This window comes from Bombina bombina, chromosome 4, assembly GCF_027579735.1.
Source record: "Bombina bombina isolate aBomBom1 chromosome 4, aBomBom1.pri, whole genome shotgun sequence".
In the NCBI taxonomy this organism is placed as follows: domain Eukaryota; kingdom Metazoa; phylum Chordata; class Amphibia; order Anura; family Bombinatoridae; genus Bombina; species Bombina bombina.
Genome location: NC_069502.1, coordinates 406,437,437 through 406,458,884, shown reverse-complemented (window position 1 = coordinate 406,458,884; position 21,448 = coordinate 406,437,437).

The window sequence follows — 21,448 nt, the reverse complement described above, 5'->3', positions numbered from 1 at the left end:
TGGTAGAATGAGCAGTAATTGTTTCGGGAGGCTGCTGGCCAGCAGTCTCATAGGCCAAACGGATGATGCTTTTCAGTCAAAAGGAAAGAGAGGTAGCAGTCACCTTCTGACCTCTCCTCTTACCAGAATAGATAACAAATAATGAAGGTGTTTGTCTGAAATCCTTAGTTGCATGTAAATAGAACTTTAAAGCACGAACCACATCAAGATTGTGTAACAGACGTTCCTTCTTCGAAGAAGGATTAGGACACAGAGAAGGAACAACAATTTCCTAGTTAATATTCTTATTAGACACAACCTTAGGAAGAAAACCGGGTTTGGTACGCAAAACTACCTTATCTGCATGGAAAACCAGGTAAGGTGAATCACACTGTAATGCAGATAACTCCGAAACTCTTCGAGCAGAAGAGATAGCTACCAAAAACAAAACTTTCCAAGATAAAAGCTTAATATCTATGGAATGTAAAGGTTAAAACTGAACCCCTTGCAGAACTGAAAGAACTAAATTCAGACTCCATGGCGGAGCCATAGGTCTATAAACAGGCTTGATTCTGACTAAAGCCTGACTAAACGCTTGAACGTCTGGTACCTCTGCCAGACGTTTGTGTAAAAGAATAGACAAAGCAGATATCTGTCCTTTTAAGGAACTAGCTGATAATCCTTTCTCCAATCCTTCTTGGAGAAAGGACAATATCCTGGGAATCCTAATCTTACTCCATGAGTAACCCTTGGATTCACACCAAAAAAGATATTTTCGCCAAATCTTATGGTAGATTTTCCTGGTGACAGGCTTTCTAGCCTGAATCAGGGTATCAATAATCGACTCAGAGAAACCACGCTTTGATAGAATTAGGCGTTCAATCTCCAAGCAGTCAGACGCAGAGAAATTAGATTTGGATGCTTGAAAGGACCTTGTATTAGAAGGTCCTGTCTCATTGGTAGTGTCCATGGTGGGACAGATGACATGTCCACTAGGTCTGCATACCAGGTCCTGCATGGCCACGCAGGCGCTATTAGAATCACCGAAGCCCTCTCCTGCTTGATTCTGGCAACCAGACGAGGGAGGAGAGGAAACGGTGGAAAAACATAGGCCAGATTGAAGGACCAAGGCGCTGCTAGAGCATCTATCAGCACCGCCTGGGGATCCCGGGACCTGGACCCGTAAAAAGGAAGTTTGGTGTTCTGACGGGACGCCATCAGATCCAATTCTGGAGTGCCCCATAGCTGAGTCAGCTGGACAAATACCTCCGGGTGGAGTTCCCACTCCCCCGGGTGAAAAGTCTGACGACTTAGAAAGTCCGCCTCCCAGTTGTCTACTCCTGGGATGTGAATTGCGCAAGAGTGATCCTCCGCCCACCTGATTATTTTGGTTACTTCCATCATCGCTAGGGAACTCCTTGTTCCCCCTTGATGATTGACGTAAGCTACAGTCGTGATGTTGTCCGACTGAAATCTGATGAATTTGGCCGCAGCTAGCTGAGGCCATGCCTGAAGCGCGTTGAATATCGCCCTCAGTTCCAGAATGTTTATCGGGAGAAGAGCTTCTTCCCGAGACTATAAGCCCTGAACTTTCAGGGAGTCCCAGATTGCACCCCAGCCCAACAGACTGGCGTCGGTCATTACGATGATCCACTCTGGTCTGCGGAAACACATTCCCTGAGACAGGTGATCCTGAAACAACCACCAGAGAAGAGAATCTATGGTCCCCTGGTCCAGCTGTATTTGAGGAGACAAATCTGCATAACCCCCATTCCACTGTTTGAGCATGCATAGTTGCAGTGGTCTGAGGTGTATCCGTGCAAAAGGGACTATGTCCATTGCCGCTACCATTAGTCCGATTGTCTCCATGCACTGAGCTACAGATGGCTGAGGAATGGAATGAAGGGCTCGGCAAGTGGTTAAGAGTTTTAACTTTCTGACCTCCGTCAGAAAATTTTTCATTTCTAACGAGTCTATTAGAGTTCCTAGGAAGGAAACTCTCGTGAGGGGGGAGAGAGAACTCTTTTTGATGTTCACCTTCCACCCGTGAGACCTCAGAAAGGCCAATACAATTTCCGTGTGAGACTTGGCTCTTTGGAAAGTCGACGCCTGAATTAAGATGTCGTCTAGATAAGGCACCACTGCTATTCCCGCGGTCTTAGAACCACCAGGAGGGACCCTAGCACCTTTGTGAAAATTCTGGGAGCAGTGGCCAACCCGAAAGGAAGAGCCACAAACTGGTAATGCTTGTCCAGAAAGGCGAACCTGAGAAACTGGTGATGATCTTTGTGGATAGGAAGGTGCAGATAGGCATCCTTTAGCTCCACGGTGGTCATATATTGACCCTCCTGGATCATTGGTAAGATTGTCCGAATGGTCTCCATCTTGAATGATGGGACTCTGAGGAATTTGTTTAGAATTTTGAGATCCAGGATTGGTCTGAAAGTTCCTTCTTTCTTGGGAACCACAAACAGGTTTGAGTAAAAACCCAGCCCTTGTTCAGCAATTGGAACTGGGTGGATCACTCCCATTGTATGTAGGTCTTCTACACAGCGTAAGAACGCCTCTTTCTTTGTCTGGTATGTAGACAGACGAGAAATGTGGAACCTTCCCCTTGGAGGGGAGTCCTTGAATTCTAGAAGATATCCCTGGGATACAATCTCTAAGGCCCAGGGATCGTGTACGTCTCTTGCCCAGGCCTGAGCGAAGAGAGAGAGTCTGCCCCCTACTAGATCCGGTCCCGGATCTGGGGCTACCCCATCATGCTGTCTTGGAGGCAGCTGCAGGCTTCTTGGCCTGTTTACCCTTGTTCCAGCCCTGGTAAGGTTTCCAGGCTGACCTGGGTTGTGAAGCATTACCCTCTTGCTTTGCAGCAGGGGAGGATGAAGCGGGACCGCTCCTGAAATTCCAAAAGTAACGAAAATTATTTTGTTTGTTCTTTATCATGAAGGACTTGTCCTGAGGGAGAGCATGGCCTTTTCCCCCAGTGATTTCTGAAACAATCTCTTTCAATTCAGGCTCGAAGAGGGTCTTTCCTTTGAAAGGGATGTTCAAGAGTTTGGATTTTGACGACACATCGGCCGACCAGGACTTTAGCCATAGCAACCTGCGCGCTAAAATGGCGAAACCTGAATTCTTTGCCGCTAACTTAGCTAGTTGGAAAGCGGCATCTGTGATAAAAGAATTAGCCAGCTTAAGAGCCTTAATTCTGTCCATAATTTCCTCATATGAGGTCTCCGTCTGGAGCGCATCTTCCAGCACCTCGAACCAGAAAGCAGCTGCAGTAGTTACAGGAACAATGCACGCAATTGGTTGGAGAAGAAAACCTTGTTGAACAAAAATTCTCTTAAGTAAACCCTCTAATTTTTTATCCATAGGGTCTTTAAAGGCACAACTGTTTTCAATTGGTATAGTTGTGCGTTTAGCAAGTGAAGAAATAGCCCCCTCCACCTTAGGGACCGTCTGCCACGAGTCCTGCATGGGGTCAGATATGGGGAACATTTTCTTAAAAACAGGAGGGGGAACGAAGGGAATACCTGGTCTATCCCACTCCCTAGTAACGATATCCGCAATCCTCTTAGGGACCGGGAACACATCAGTGTAAACAGGAACTTCTAGGTACTTGTCCATTTTACACAATTTCTCTGGAACCACCATAGGGTCGCAGTCATCCAGAGTAACTAATACCTCCCTGAGCAATAAGCGGAGGTGTTCTAGTTTAAATTTAAAAGCCAACGTATCTGAATCTGTCTGAGGAGAAACCTTTCCTGAATCGGAAATTTCTCCCTCAGACAGCACATCCCTCGCCCCCACTTCAGAGCGTTGTGAGGGTATATAAGATACGGCTACTAAAGCGTCAGAATGCTCATTATCTGTTCTTAAAACAGAGCTATCACGCTTTGCAGGTAACACGGGCAGTTTAGATAAGAACACTGAGAGGGTATTATCCATAACTGCCGCCAAGTCTTGCAAGGTAAAAGAGTTAGACGCACTAGAGGTGCTAGGCGTCGCTTGGGCGGGCGTAACTGGCTGTGACACTTGGGGAGAGGTTGATGGGCTAACCTCGTTACCTTCTGTCTGAGAATCATCTTGGGCCACATTTTTAAGTGCAACAATATGTTCTTTAAAGTGTATAGACATATCAGTACAAGTGGGACACATTCTGAGAGGGGGTTCCACCATGGCTTCTAAACACATTGAACAAGGATTTTCCTTGGTGTCAGACATGTTTAACAGACTAGTAGTAAAACAAACAGGCTTGGAAATCACTTTAATCAAGTAAAAACACACTTTGAAAAAAACGTTACTGTGCCTTTAAGAGATAAAAAAGGCACATAATTTTGCAAAACAGTGAAAAAATGCAGCAAACTTTTCGAAATTTTTACAGTATGTACCTAAAGCATTAGTAAGATTGCACCACTAGCAATAAAAACGATTAACCCCTTAATGCCAAAACCGGATTGACAGTAAGCCAAAAAAAACTGTTAAAAAGGTTCAGCACCTTGCCACAGCTCTGCTGTGGCCCTACCTGCCCTTAGGAACCAGATTTGTGGGGAAAAAGCTTCTTATAGGCCCTCAAACTGCAGCAGGACCCTCCATGTGAAACAGCCTGAACTTCTAGTCAAATATAACTGTGCATCTGAGGCGCAAAATTAGGCCCTTCCCACCTCACTACGGTGCTTGTGAGGCCTAAAGAAACACCCCCAAGTGTCTTAATAATAGCCATGTGGGTAACAACCCCTGAAAGAAACCCAAAGGAACCTTCAAAGTGTCTCAAAAAAACGATATTTTCAATAAAAACCGTTTGTCATGAAAGTAGAGTCAACCAGCATAAACTAGCCCTGTTATGTAAGCTTGAAATTCCATACTTAGTCTCTGAATACAGCTTACCCTTCCCTCATGGGGATATTATCAGTCTTTTCTAGCATTATCACAGTCTTGTCTAGAAATAAATGACTGAACATACCTTATTGCAGCCTAACCTGCAAACCGTTCCCCCCAACTGAAGTTTTCTTGCACTCCTCAGTCCTTTGTTGGAACAGCAGTGGATTTTAGTTACAACATGCTAAAATCATCTTCCTCTCTGCAAAAATCTTCATCCCCTTTCTGCTAGAGAGTAAATAGTACACACCGGTACCATTTAAAATAACAAACTCTTGCTTGTAGAAAATAAAAACTACATCTCTAACACCACATTCACTTTACCCTTCCGATTGCTTAGAGCCGGCAAAGAGAATGACTGGGGGTGGAGCTAGAGGGGGAGCTATATGGACAGCTCTGCTGTGCGCTCTCTTTGCCACTTCCTGTTGGGAAGGAGAATATCCCACAAGTAAAGGATGAATCCGTGGACTCGATACATCTTACAAGAGAAACAACCTTAGGAAGGAACCCTAAGATGGGCCTAAGATAATCAGAAGGAAGATGTTGTAATGATAGATATTCTGTATATATATTTGTATATTGATGTGCCTTTTCTGACATGGGTATTTTTTTTTAATATTTTTTTTTTTCATGCTCTCTCTTCTCCTCTTTCCCCCCAGTCTCTCCCCTACTCTTGCGACTCCTTCCAGAGATTTTAGATGGAGGGAATTAATATATTGTCCTGAAACACTGGAGGAATATCTTCCCCGATGAAGCGTAAATTGGTTATTAAAACACTAGCTAAGCACAAACCGGATGTTGTCTTTCTTCAGGGGACACACCTTTATAAACAAGAGGCAGCCAAATTGAAGATAAAATGGGTAGGGGAAGTGATCTCCGCAACTAAGGCCAATAGATATTAACATCTATTATATCATTAAGACTCTCTTCCTGTCTACATAAAATTATCCACCCAGATCAGACAGGGTTTATGACTGCAAAAAACTCAGTAAAAAATCTAAATAAACTTATAAATTTTTTAGATTATGCTTGGAATGTAGATCAAATCCGGAAGAGGCCACTTTGGCAAGATGCGGCTATTCTCTCCCTTGACGCAGTTAAAGCGTTTGACTCTATTGTCTGGGTTTATCTATTTAGGTTGTTAGAGAAATTTCAGTCTTAAGGGGCAATTTACTCAATTTGTACATAGATTATATCAAAAACCTGTGTCTTTTCTACTTATAAATGGAATTGTTTCCGCTAAAATAACATTGCAGAGAGGCACAAGACAAGGATGCCCGCTATCGCCCTTGCTGTTTAATATAGCCCTAGAGCCCTTAGCAATGTGATTTCGAGATGTATTAACTGGGGTGCCACTCGGTACCCAGCAACTCAAGACATTGTTTATGCGGATGATGTATTGTAGTTTCTAGTTAATGTACATCAGTCAATCCCGCTGATTTTACAGTGTCTGGAAGAGTTTAGTTCATTTTCAAGGTATAAGGTAAGCTTAGAAAAGAGCAAGTTAATGTGTGTCGGTAGTACATCTTACTGCCTACCTAGGATCCCATTTAAAGTGGTAGACACTATTAGATACTTAGGTTTGGAGCTGCATAAAAACCCGAAACATTGGTACAAGGCTAACTATATACCACTGTATCAAAAGATTAAAATTTATCTCCAGTTATGGGCTGTGTTCCCATTATCCATTATGGCACGGGTTAATTTAATCAAATCAATAACCTTCCCGTGGCTGTTATACCCTATTCAAAGACTTGAAGAAGATATATTCTCACTGCTCTAAATTTATCTGGAATAATAAAAAAGTCTTGAATTGCCCTTTTAAGGCTAATGCAAAATCGCGGATCTGCCAGATTGGCGCTTCCTAATTTTAGGCTGTATAATCTGGCTGCTTTAGCTAAAACGGCTATAGATTGGATTGCTGGGATAAATTTAGTCTCATCCGGAGACTTAGAAACTTTTTTAATATCTCTATTTTCTTTAAAATCTATTTTACATTGTCCATTACGGAAGTTGCCTTCAAACATCACATGTCTCGTGTCAATTAAGAACACGGTCCTAGCATGGAATAAATTCTGTTCAATTCTGGGTATCGATTATACTTTCTCAGAATTTCTACCTATAACTAATAATCCCTTATTTGCTCCAGGCATCAATCAAAGAGTTTTTAAATATTAGCCCGAAAAAGGCCTACAATTGGTGAGTCAGTTGCTAGATGGAGACTATCAAATTCTTATGACTGAAACAATTTTTCATATTTATGAGTTACCTAGGTCTAATTTGTTTGCCTATTTTCAAATACAACACTTTGTTTCATCTCAGAATTGTCTCTTTCCTCCAGCAAGTGCATGGTTTAATATTAAGCTCTGCATACAAAAAATTATATCTGGTGATACCTCCATATCTCTGATGTATGACATAATGCTGACTAAACAAAGTCTAGGGTTTTTGGATAATATATGTAAATAGCTGGTTGCCGGCAATTCCGTCAATAGATCATGGAAAAGTTAAACAGAGCTTTGATACTCTGTTCAAATGTAAATATCTATGAGCTGGAGAGAATCGCACATGAAACTAATTAACAAATATTTAAAAAGATAGGTACCCCACAGCGCAGCCCTAAAGATACTTCCAGCTACTCCAAAATACAACTCTCCTTAATGATTGTACCAAGACAATTATATACAAATACAAAGGTTGGAGCAGCGCTACTACAGCAATGAAGATCAATCAATAAGAAGGTTCAAGCAATTTTATTAACAAGTATTCTAAAATTCATAAAATAGTGCTTAAATTCACAAGCAAGTGCTTAAATACATAAATAAGTGACCGGTCACTATTAAGAAACTATAAAATAAAGTTTTTTTAAAAAAGAGCCTCTAGTCTACCTTATAACGCCTCTTAAAAAACTCTCAAAAGCCTCCCATCTATGCACGGCACTGTGCACTGTACACTCTATGAGAAATATTTGTTTTATATTGTATAACAGATACTGTTAATTAAATTGAACACCATGGGGGGCGGGTCTAACCACCGACCAAGATGGCTGCATGTTAAGCTTTGTCTTACTGAGAGAGCTGATAAACTGCTATTTATCTCTCCAAAAGTTTCTGGATCTTATCCTATTCACTAAAACTGGGACAAGCATCACTCCAGGAACAGATTCATGTGTTTTTTGTACATCATTAAGAATAGGCAGCCTGAAATAGAGAAGGTGCGTAGCAGAGGTCGAGTAGCGGCCTAAACCTTTCTCTACCCCCCATTTCTCTGATTTATCAGTATACCCAGCCAGTTGTGCTGTAGTAAGAAAACCGGCTTGATTCCACTATGGATGTCCAGTTAAGCTGCAGGATTATTGAGCTATTGAGCGCTCGTCTATCTTACGTTGAGGAGGAAATGGTAAAAGTACTGCACAAATGTGGGGCAGAGATCACTACCGGAAAAGAGAATGATCTAGTGAAAGTATATCATTTGGAACGTAAAGAGGCCTCATTTCATCGGATCTCATCGATAACGGAGGCAGCTTCTGCTATAGAATCAGAGGAAATATGCAATAGCCAAGACTCGGATACTATAACCCGGCATGAACCGCCATTACAACAGGGACCTGTTGGCCACGAGACACTTTCGGAGAGCAGCGCAGAATAAGGTATGCCTAGTGTAGCAGGATTCCTCCCCAGTCGAATATAGCAGCCAGTCACACATTGCCTGTAAAGCTGACCGGTGCGCTGAACACTATATTTCGGAGGAACCCTGGCCCCTGTTCCCCCTGTCAAAAGAAGAGATAGCGGTACCTGTGGCGGGCGGCCGCTCGTGGCGGGAAGGTAGATTATTTTCAACAGAGCTCTAGTCAAGACATGGCACTGCGTTTGCAGAGCACAGTGGAGCAGGAGAATCAGAGCTGGAAGTCAGGGGGAATTGAGGAGGCTGTATTGTTTATGTTACGATACAACATCTTACCATGTGAGATCGATTTCAGAAGACTATGTCATGCTACACTGCTCCTCCATTCTAGCTCAGAGATACACTGTGGCCCCAGCGCTTTCAACACTGTTGGGATTGGTTGAACTTTTAACTAAGAGACAGATAATCCTGAGTATCAATGGCAAACCGCATTTTTCTGTGGTCATGTTGTTCGCTCAGGACCCCTTTAAAAATCCTTGTAATAAGCCAGTGAAACTTTCCCTCAGGACAATGCAGTTGATAACCCCAAGTTCCCTGTTATCCGTGGAACGTTTAGACGGATTTGTTCTATTGGATTACTGTTCAGACTGTGTTCTTGACATCTTATATACTTTGATTTGCCCCTTCTGCCTATATGCAATTTTGCCTAAACATATGTTTGATTTCATGCTCATGCGTTCCAGCTCTACATAGGGTGGTTACAGGATTTCCCTGATCTCTACGCTAAGAAGATGATACTTTCAGCTACACGTGTGAAAATTTAAGATCTCTGAAAGACTTCTTTTTAAATTTGTTTATATTTTGAAGATAGTCTAAAAGAAAAGGCTGACACATATTTCCTATTGTCTAGAAATGCTCTCCTATAGTTTGTAATTTTCAGAGTATAGCCATAGTTAACATGAAAAGTCAACTAAGTCTATCAGAGCTTTCCATTGAATCATACATCTGCTCATAGTCACTTGAGACACTTTATGAAATGTTATATTTGTGTATCCCATATAAAAGCTATATTCAATCTAGGTTGGAGTTCACAAAGTACTCAGTGTGAGTGTCTATGTTATTCAAATAGGCTGAGTTCATTTATCTCGGTTTGTTAGAACAGTGTAAGAGTTTTATAATAAGGACGCTTTGATCAGTCACATAAGTACATATATTTACAATATAATGGGAATGTGGGGCTTGCCAACTGTATATTAGTCAGGTTTTGGATTGCCCCGTAGGCACCATTTAGACGAAACCCTGCACTTAATTTATCTGTGCTTAATTACAATAATTTTAGTTAATCTCCTCCTCAACACTTATATGTATATATAGTTACGAGGGTTCAATAATGACCCTACTTCATATCAGCGTGAATTCACATTCGTGTATTTCTAGTTACTTCTCTATACTTTTTAAAAATTGGGTGTGAAATTCTAAACCTTAAATTGAAGTCTCTCTCTATAGTATCCCCTATTTCTCCTTTTATTTGTTGAAATAAAGAAGAAGTTAATAATGCATGCAATTCTGAGCTTTTATGGATAAGCATTTATTTCTATGTTTAGTTTTACAAAGCCCCAAAAGTGGTCTTATATTTCCCACCTTCTGTAGCATACTCTTATAAGCGACCAGGAGTCCAAGAGTGGCCCAGCTAGTCCTGAACAGAAGGTTTATATCAAAAAGAAGAAAAATGAGATTCAAGATGATATTGAGTGTCACTTTTTTGAATACTATAAAGCTAGTTTATCTATACTGGTCTATACCTATATTGCATGAATATGTTATTATTTTCTAGTTCTTACTTTACTAGATCAGAAGTACGACATTGGTATGTAACTTTACCATTTCTGTATCTTTGCTTTTTGTCTTTTACTTTGTACGATTATAAACCTCAATAAAAAAGAATAAAAAAAAAAAATTGAACACCGTATAGCATAAGGAATTAACCCTTAGTATCAATTCTGTTCTCACAGTTCAAAGTTAACACAGTTCAGAGTTGTATATTATCCTTTGTACAGACCTGGATACTGAATAAAGTCAAATGTTCAACAGGTCTCCTACTTATTGCAGGTAAAGGAAAATTTCTGTATCTCACTGAGCTTATGATTATGCCTTTCGTACACAAGGCTCTTTCTCACCTCCGGTGTTTCAAATGAAGCTCTTCCTTCCAGATGCTGCATCATCTTGTGTGCTCCACACTCAATGGTGCGGCTGTGTTTACTGGTCTCGGCCCCTTCCGTGTCACATGTGACGAGCTGGCCAATAGCGGTCCTTCAAATTGGGAAAGCGAAAGTTAGCCCATACCGGGTTTAGGCATTCAGATATACTCTGCGCAGAGTTACGGCTCTCAAACAATATGAACATTTACAGCAGACACTGGCATCCAATCGACGCGTTTCGCCTTACATAAAGGTTTTTTCAAGATTCATTGAGTGTGGAGCACACGAGACGAGGCAGCGTCTGGAAGGAAGAGCTGCATTTGAAACACCGGAGGTGAGAAAGAGCCTTGTGTACGAAAGGCATAATCATAAGCTCAGTGAGATACGGAAATTCCTGTGCAGCAGTTACTGGCTTTAACCCGGGTTAATATCATCTCTACATACTCAAGGGTGAGGAAGAACTTGTACCCCACCTCTCTACTAGAGAAACAAGTACACCTACAGCAGGCAAGTCTGTCTAAACAACAAGCTGACATACGGACACAGCAATCAGCTGTTTGCCTTTACGCTGTCGGAACATCGGATTGAGAAGAGCAGAGGGGAAATCTGTGACGTCAGACGCCGACTCACACGTGCAGAATTCTGTACACTTCTATCCCCAGGAATGGCGGTGACTACAGTTGCGGTCCAAGCTTTGACCGAAAGATCTAACTTTCCGGTAACACCCTCTGGACTTACGGTATAGTAACCTTGCACTTTTTGTGGAGCAAGTTAACAGCAAGCAAATCTGAACTGTCATTCTTTGCATTTGTTGAAATGCCTACGCTGATTGTAGACGGCTACGTCGCTATCAAGTTATTCCATTCTATTTGTTTATATATATGTCACATACGACTATTTAATATTGTTGTGCCATACAGTTTTCTATTTACATAGAGAGATAGCATTTTATAATAATATGTTTCTATATACTGCTGTCTGATACATTGTTTGTATAGTCAATTTAGGATCTAGTCCGCATTTAATCTAGCGAGTGTTAAGAAATTTTTATATTTCATTTTTAATATAATCCTGGATTTACAGGGAGACGTCCCAAAGTAAAGTTTTATATATTGTGTATATTATGCATACTTACGTTTATTAAATTTGGTCACTATTTTTATATGGTGTGTATACTTTAGCCCAAGGGCGCACTCACTCTATCTTGAAGCTTAGGCTTCGCTAGTGTTTATACTTGTGTCTGATACATTACAGGGATTGTATCTTTAGAGTAGTGTATAGTAATACTATCCTGCAGCGCGCACTAATCCTCCTTTTTTAAATATTTAGAATATTTGACTTTCTGACCTTCGTCAGAAAATTCTTCATGGAGATAGAATCTATCAGAGTTCCCAAGAAGGGAACCTTTGTCTGTGGAATTAGTGAACTTTTCTCTAGATTCACCTTCCATCCGTGAGTTCTCAGAAAGGACAACACCATGTTTGTATGAGATTTTGTCAGATGATAAGTCGACGCCTGGATCAGAATATTGTCCAGATAAGGCGCCACTGCAATGCCTTGTGGCCTGAGAACCGCCAGAAGGGACCCTAGAACCTTCGTGAAGATTCTGGGTGCTGTGGCCAACCCGAAGGGAAGAGCCACGAACTGAAAATGTTTGTCCAGGAAGGCAAACCTTAGGTACTGATGATGATCCTTGTGAATAGGAATATGAAGGAATGCATCCTTCAAGTCCACGGTAGTCATATATTGACCCTCCTGGATCATTGGTAAAATTGTTTGAATTGTCTCCATCTTGAAAGATGGGACTCTGAGAAACTTGTTTAGACTTTTGAGATCTAAAATGGGTCTGAACGTTCCCTCTTTTTTGGGAACCACAAACAGATTTGAGTAAAACCCCTGTCCCTGTTCCAGTCTTGGAACGGGACAAATTACTCCCATAGTAGAGAGGTCTTTTACACAACGTAAGAACACCTCTCTTTTTATCTGGTCTACAGACAATCTTGAAAGAAGAAATCTCCCCCTTGGGAGAACATTTTTGAATTCCAGTTGATACCCGTGGGTCACGATTTCCAGTGCCCAGGGGTCCTGAACATCTCTTACCCAAGCCTGGGCAAAGAGAGAAAGTCTGCCCCTGTAAGGAACAGTTCTTCAGTATATCTTGAACAGTGATTAGGATCAGCAACTGCGGATCTGATTAATTGAATCACTCAGCACTTAATTAACATATGTAAATGCTAATCTCAGAGGCTCAGAGTGAGTTAATAAATATTGACTCTTGGGGAAATATAGAGAGAAAAATTCATAAATATCACTTGTACTATTTTGTAACAAGAGTAGGAATAGTATGAATTAAGTATCAATCTTTAGATACTAGTGCCACATAGTTTCTATTATGCGAGGAGTCTCAATAACTGACACGGTATGATGACCGTTCAGCTTCAATGTGGCTAACTGCTCCTTACAGAGCGAGTGACAGGATGGCCTGTGGTGCTAGACTGAACATGCAGCAGTTCTCAGCGTCTCTCCGGAACAACAGCTGATAGCGGAGATTGACAGCAAGGCTGCGGCTAGCAGCAGTCGGCGTCTAACATTACTGAGACTCGGCACCGGAGAAAAGTAAGCAGAATGGACAGTTTAGAGAGGCAAGAACAGGATTGTCCTTCACTGTAGATTGAGATATTATCCTTAGTAGTATGATATAGATCCGAACTCAGCACAAATAAGAAGAAGTTATGACTCCAAGCAGTATGTAAAGTCTGATCTCTTCCACGTCAGAGTGAAAAGCAAATCCTCGAAGTACTAGATGATTAATCCTAATGTTGAGGAAAATAGTTTAACTCAGGCTCGGATGCAATAGAGTTGCTCAGCTAGGAAAACTCAATTACTAAGCACCTGGCTGACATCAGAAGCCAGGTTAAATAGGTTAAGGGTTTGGCCTCAGATGGAAAGGTGGTATTGGTAGATGTATATTTTAAATAATATAAGGTGGTATTGCAATTCCTGACAGCCCCCTACTAGATCTGGTCCCGGATCGGGGGTCGCCCCTTCATGCTGTCTTGGTAGCAGCAGCGGGCTTCTTGTGTTGTTTACCCTTGTTCCAGGCCTGGTTGGGTCTCCAGACAGACTTGGCCTGAGCAAAATTCCCTTCCTGTTTCGTGGAAGAAGAGGAAGAAGAGGGGACTCCTTTAAAGTTTCGAAAGGAACGAAAATTATTTTGTTTACCCCTCAATTTATCAGTCTTATCCTGAGGTAGGAGATGACCCTTACCTCCAGTAATGTCAGAAATGATTTCCTTCAAGTCAGGCCCGAATAGTGTTTTGCCCTTGAAAGGAATAGCCAAAAGCTTTGACTTAGATGACACATCAGCAGACCAAGATTTTAACCATAACGATCTACGCGCTAAAACGGCAAATCCGGCATTCTTAGCCGCTAACTTAGCAATTTGAAAGGCGGCATCTGTGATAAAAGAATTAGCCAGCTTGAGAGCCTTAATTATATCTAAAATATCCTCTAAAGGAGTCTCATTTTTAAGAGACTCTTTTAAGGCATCAAACCAAAAAGCTGCCGCAGTGGTAACTGGTACAATGCAGGCTGTCGGTTGTAAAAGGAAACCCTGATGAATAAATAACTTTTTTAGAAGGCCCTCCAATTTCTTATCCATAGGATCTTTGAAAGCACAGAATAGTTGTACGCTTAGCCAGGGTAGATATAGCTCCCTCTACCTTAGGGACCGTCTGCCAAGAGCCCTGAATAGTGTCAGATATAGGGTACATTTTCTTAAAATTAAGAGAAGGTGAGAACGGTATACCCGGTCTGTCCCATTCCTTCTTGATAATCTCCGAAATTCTCTTAGGAACCGGAAAAACATCAGTGTAAGCAGGTACCTCTAAGTATTTGTCCATTTTACACAATTTCTCTGGTGGTACTACAATAGAGTCACAGTCAACCAGAGTCGCTAAAACCTCCTGAAGTAACAGGTGGAGGTGTTCAAGCTTAAATCTAAAGGACATGACGTCCGAGTCCGTCTGAGGTAACACACTTCCCGAATCGGAAAGTTCCCCCTCAGACAGAAGTTCCCTGACCCCCCAAATCAGATCCCTGTGAGGGTACATTGGAAATAGCCAGGACTCAGTATTCACATTGACTTCTGTCCTTCTGAGTTTGCCCTGTAACACTGGCAACTTGGATAAAACCTCTGTAAGGGTAGTTGACATAACTGCAGCCATATCCTGCAGGGTAAATGAATTAGACGCGGTTGAAGAACCCGGCGTTGCTTGGGTGGACGTTAAAGGTTGTGACGTTTGGGGAGAATTTGGCGGCATACCCCGATTCTCCTCAGACTGAGAATCATCCTTAGACACACTTTCCTTAAATAAAATCTGCTCCTTACATTTTAAGGCCCTTTCAGTACATGAGGGACAAAAAGTAAGAGGGGGTTCCACAGAGGCATCTAAACACATAGAACAAGTAGTTTCCTCAATGTCAGACATGTTAAACAGACTAGCAATAGCAATAATAGTTGTTCTTTACTTGATATATTGAACTTTTGTAGTCAAAAAATACAATAAAGAAATTAAACAAAAAACGTTTACTGCGCCTTTAAAAAATAAAAGCGCAACAATTTTTCTGTTAGTCAAAAGACGATTTCAGCAATAAAAATTGCCCCTATGTGTCCCAATTAGCTTAAATATATTGCACCAATTGTTAGGATATGTAAAATATCAAAGTAAATCAGGTTTATCAAATATATCTATGTATTATAAAAATTTGACCCCTGCACCTCGCCACAGCTCTGCTGTGGCGCCTACCTGCCCCCAAGGCACACTGACACAACGTTCTGAGCCTCTTTGTCCACTACGATCACCAAACAGAGCTAGGCCCCACCAGAGCCTCAGGATCTTGCTACCAATCCGGAACACACACTTTGCGTCTGAGAGCGCGAAAATAGGCGCCGCCCACCGTGGGTGTAACTCCTATCCTACCGAGATCCGCATGGGTAGTTGAAAGCCCAGACATGTCGGTCATTAACAAGCCCTGTGTTCAACAAATACATTGTGCACAATAAGCGCTTCATATTGTAAGGTGTCAACAGCAATAAAAACCAGCCGCATCTCCCAACGTCAGCCCACATAATATTCTTAAAGTGACATACCACACTTAGTAATATAATAAAATTTAACAGGGAATCCAGGTACACCATTTTCTAAAGTGCATACTGCTTACCCCTTCCCAGTTAGGGATATTGTCAGTCTGTTCTGATGTAGCAAGTCTCCCCAGAAAACAAAAGACTGAACATACCTCAATGCTGCTTGTAGCATGACATCGTTCTCCACACTGAAGATTTCTCTTTACACTACCTTCAGCTGCTCTGTGGGAACCAGAATGGATCTTAGATAATGTTTGCTAAGATCATCAACATCAGGGCAGAAATAAAGAAATGTCTCCACTCCTCTTGGGAAGGTATACACAGACGATTTCTCCCTGAGGAAAATAGTACTCACTGGCACACCATTTTAAAATAAAAAACTTCTTGATTGAAGAATCTAAACTAACACCTCACTTTACCTCTTCCTATATTAACACAGGCAAAGAGAATGACTGAGGGAGGAGGGGAAGGGAGGAGCTATATATACAGCTCTGCTGTGGTGCTCTTTGCCACTTCCTGCTGGCAAGAGGTTTAATGCCACAAGTAAGAATGAAATCCGTGGACTCGTCATATCTTGTAAAAGAAATTCTTTTATTATTTCCGTCACAAGACACGGGTGATAATATGTTGATAAAAAATGTAAATACTTTTATTCTGACAGATATTGTATACTTCAAAACTGGAAAGCCAGTCGAGCCCCGGGAGTTGCTATGGTTCTTAAAGGCATTCAGGAACAAATTTTATATGAATCTTATCATCTCCAGTCTGTTTCAGGGAAAATAATTAATTATTTTTTATATAGATGGACACCAGTAATCAAAACATATCCTATTTCCTTACAAAAACAAATTCTGTTCCCATTTTTATCTTCTATTAGTTTTGCAGAATTAACATTATAAGATGTTTATTCATCGACATGGATTGCTAATTTTGGTGAAATTCATTAAAGGAAGGATGTAGAGTGGGAGGGGGGGGAGTTTGAGAATATTTTGTTACACCCCTTTTTTTAAAATCTGGTTGTTTTTAGTAATCTTTCATGAAGGTTTTCACTTATGATATAAAAAATAATGTTCGATGTAGGGTAACCAATATATGTCTAGTACATAATGTCTTGCCTGGAATTGTGATCTCCTATAGTTAAGGATTAAGATAGAGATCTCTATGTCAGACGTTTCTTTTTTTCTTTTCTTTTTTTTTTCCGACTGTTTTATTTCATTTAAAATATCCCAACAGTGTAATAAGGAATTGCCTGACATATTTTATCTGAACTTAGTTTCACTAATTGTTTTTATCATTTGTAACATGGATCCATGATTTTAACTTATATTGTATGGGATTTTTTCTGTTAATGAATAAATATTTTCAATTATTGATTGAGATTACATTTTCAGTCAGTCTCTTTTTGATAAGACCCACTTCCCATAGCCTCTAGTTAGGCGCTTTTTGATACCCTACTACTTGAATATTTAGCAACTGGAGACCTTTTAAGATTAATAGCCTTCAAAAATCTACACACATATGCATGTCAAACCATCAAAAAATACAGTGAAATGACCTACCAAATTTGGCAAACATGATAAATTAATTGAACAAGATAAACCCACCTCAAATAGGCTAGGAAAAAAATTACTAATTTGATTTAAAGGAGCTGAAAAAGAGCTCCAAACACCTTGCAGAACATTAGCCATACCATCTAGAACAGGCAGGAAGGCAGCTATTAAGAGATCTAATTCTTCCCTCTGGGGTTCCAGGGTTCACTAAAATCATCAATAGATGAAAACATTCTGATATAGCTAAGTGGTGCTGATTTCCATCTAGGAAATATCAATACCAGAATTGTGAGCACCAAAGACTAGTTATAAGAACAGATATAACATCTCTGGCAAATTACCAATACATTTCTTAAAATCAAAACAGTAGAAAATCAAAAGTTCCTTCAAAACCAGACATACAAATGAAAATGGGTGAACTTGAAAATTCAACCTTAAAGCAAAAGATGAAATGTTAAAAGAATTTGAACGTCTCATTGGAATGTATCAGAAGATATATTTATTTATTTTAAATTTCTTTCCTTTACTTTTGTGTTCAAGACAATTTAAAATAATTGTTGGACTGTCATTTAAAGTACATCTAAAAGAATAAAATATAATTACTGATTTCAAGAAGCTCTTGATGGCACCTGCCAGAAGTTATAGACTATTAATCTGTTGCAGTGGTGACCAAAACGTCAACCACAATTTACCTGTCATCCAACTTTCCCCTTATGGTAGACCATGGTATTGATGTTGAATCTGTATACTCCTCCATCCCACACGATATAGGTATTCAAGCATGTGAAAGTTTTTTAAAAACAAGAGGTACTGATTTCGATATGCATACCAAATTTGTAATTAGGCTTTTGGATTTTGTACTAAAAAACAATATATTCATGTTCAATGGTAAATACTACAAACAAATTTGAGGTACTGCCATGGGGGCCATGTGTGCTCCCACCTATGCCTGCCTACACCTAGGTTTCTGGAAGAACCAGGTTGTATTTGGAGAACTGGCCGTCTGGGTGGAAGCACACGTGACCCTATGGATTAGGTACATGGACGATATATTGATACTATGGGAGGGCACTAATAATGAACTACAGGAATTTGTAGCAATTTTGAACGATAATAGTTTCAATAATTTTTTTACATGTACAAGTAGCTTTTCAAGCATTAGCTTTCTAGATCTGCTTATAAGTAAGAAAGGTAACTTGATCCATACAGAGGTCTATAGAAAACCTACCGCCTCTAATAGTATACTGCTAGGTGCCAGCCACCATCCTGAGAATTTGAAAAAAGGAATTCCTTACGGCCAATTTCTTCGCTTACGTAGGGCATGCTCTGATGTACATACTTTTAATAAGCAAGTTTTGGTAATGGCTGATAGATTTCATAAGAGAGGGTATTCAAAAAGAGCAGTAAAGAGAGCTAAATTTTGAGCTTTAAAACAAGAAAGACATAACTGGTAGAAGTTACCGTATTAAATCTTTCATTAACTGCTCTAGTACAGGCATTATCTATCTGCTATCCTGTGCGTGCCCTTGTTTTTAATAAAGGTAAAACTTATAGGGAATTTAGGGCACGCATTTTTGAACATCGTGATGATATCAAACAATTAAACGTAGACAGTCCAATTGCTAGACATTTTGCTCAATTCCGTGATTCCAAGCTGGATGGTTTAGAATTCATTCGAATTGAGCAGGTAAAACAGCACAGAAGAGGTGGTAATGTTGATACCATCCTTCTTCAAAAAGAAACAAGATGGATTTACCATCTAAAAACTTTGTCCCCTATAGGATTAAATGAAAAACTGGAGTTTGCCTCATTTCTCCCAAAGAATTAGTGCCTGTATTTAAAATATATATATGAGTTGTACATCTTCCCTTCTCTCAGTGGCTTGGACCTGCCTAGGGCACCGATCTAGCTCTTTACTTTGAATTTGCAGATTTTGAAATATTTTAGCAGAAATATGATATAAAATATGTACTCTATCAAATAGATATACATAGAATTTTTGTAGACATTTATAATATTAATTTTGAGCTTTTCTAAAATCATTGTTTAACGCCTAGGTTTCAATATGTAATTTTTTGTAAATATGATTAAATATGTAGATAACGTTTTTTGTGTTTATGTTGTCTTTGTGTGTTTGTGTCTGTCTTGTTAAGTTACGATTGTGCTATATATTAAGTATAGTAGATCTATCTAGGTATTCCGTTTGGCATTTCAAACACATTGCCGCTTTAAGGCTGAAACTATGTTCTTATGATGGCTGCTGAAAGCAAAAAACGAAGTGCCGCTTTAAGGATCTATGACCTAATGGTCACATGTTCTTCCTACTACCAATAAGAGAGACATTCACACACATTACGTCACAACCCGGAAGAAGCTCCGTGCTGCGAGTAAGGAGTGAAACGCGCAGGACGCGTCGGTGTGCAGCGTTTTGTCCGTGGGATCCCCCCACCTCTTTTTTGATCAGCATTACATGTCATCTTACGTACTTGGTGTACAGATAGCCGAAGTGTGGAGGAGTAGTGAGTAGTATTGGGACTGGTCACCTGTGTGATCGCTATCTGGGGGTTTTGAGTTTTGCACTAACTGTTGATTATTTCATATGAATGTCTGAATATTCCCTTTACTCGCCCCTATACACACTCTCTCATGTGGATACCCCACACTAGGCGTCTAGATTTCTATGATTTCAAGAATGCTGAATGAATGCTCCAAGCTGGCCTAAGTGATTCACTTTTCATCTCCATTGCTGATTGCTTTCATCACCTTCATATCATTCATTGCTGATTGCTTTCATCACCTTCATATCATTCATCATAACTGATATACTTCATGTGTTCATTTCACTCATTTACATTCATATGTGGATTTACAACTGCTGTGGCTTTTGAATGATGCTTAATATCTCTTTGAAACTGGACTGTATTGCCGGCTTAGGTCATTGCTTAGGAGCTGAATGAGAGGCCCATGTGATTTGTTTGTTTGTCCTATGCATGTCTTTATATTATGTGTTTAATGTAAATGTATTTAGGATGTTTTCTGCTTTATGAATTTTTGATTAAATTGCAACTTTATGATACTCATTGGTAGTTTATTTATTTAAGGTGATTGCTTGTTGTCCTGGTCTTTGAGGCTGTACCTTATATCAGTACAGCCTTCTCTCTTTTCATACTTTTATTGTAAATGCATTTCACCAGGTAGCATATCCCTATACAAACTATTATAAGATAGGTTGAGCTTTTTCATTTGTTCTTTCTTGTGCTTTTTATAATAACCAACAGCATTGTGCAAGTGAGTCATATAGGGGTGCCTGTGTGAGTAATGTTTATGTATGACAGAGGTTCATAAATGAAATAACAGAAAAGAGGTATGTGGAATGGGGAGACTTAATATCAGTTCTCACTGGTAATGATGCTTTTATGGCCATAGTGCAGCAGCTACTAAATGTTGTGACTGCAGCAATGTTGCCTGTTCTGTAATATCAGAGGCGACATTCTTACTGCAAGCACAATCGTATCAGTTTCTTAGATGCTGTTGAGAGAGTAACTGATTTTTGCATCTGGAGAAAATGGTAGAAATAGATGTAACCCCTATACCCGGAAACTAACCATTACCCCAATCCCTACAGAGAGAAAAAACAAAAACAGTTCTGGAACTGTCAGCTGTGCATGGCCTTATAGTCCACCCGGCACAGCTTTTCACATTGACATGAGTTGACATCACCACCCCCTCCCTCCCCCTGGAGTGTGGACAAAGAGGAAAGTCACAAGGAAGGCGCAAAAATTAATAGGGAGCGAGCATGTAGTGGCCAAACGTACATTACATTTCATGAAACTGGGGCTTTGCTGAGAGTAATGTAAACTGCTTGAAAATTGTACAATATTAACCAGGTTTTTTATACTTCTGTATACTGAATTGAAGATAAAGGTTATCATTGTTTATTCATATCCGGCAAAAAATAAATAAATCACTGTACACAGTCCCTTGAAATGGTTTAAAATCAACAAAATTACAAATATATGTTTGATAGACTATAGTTCAGAAGCTAGCTTCTTCCACAACTGGGACCAAAA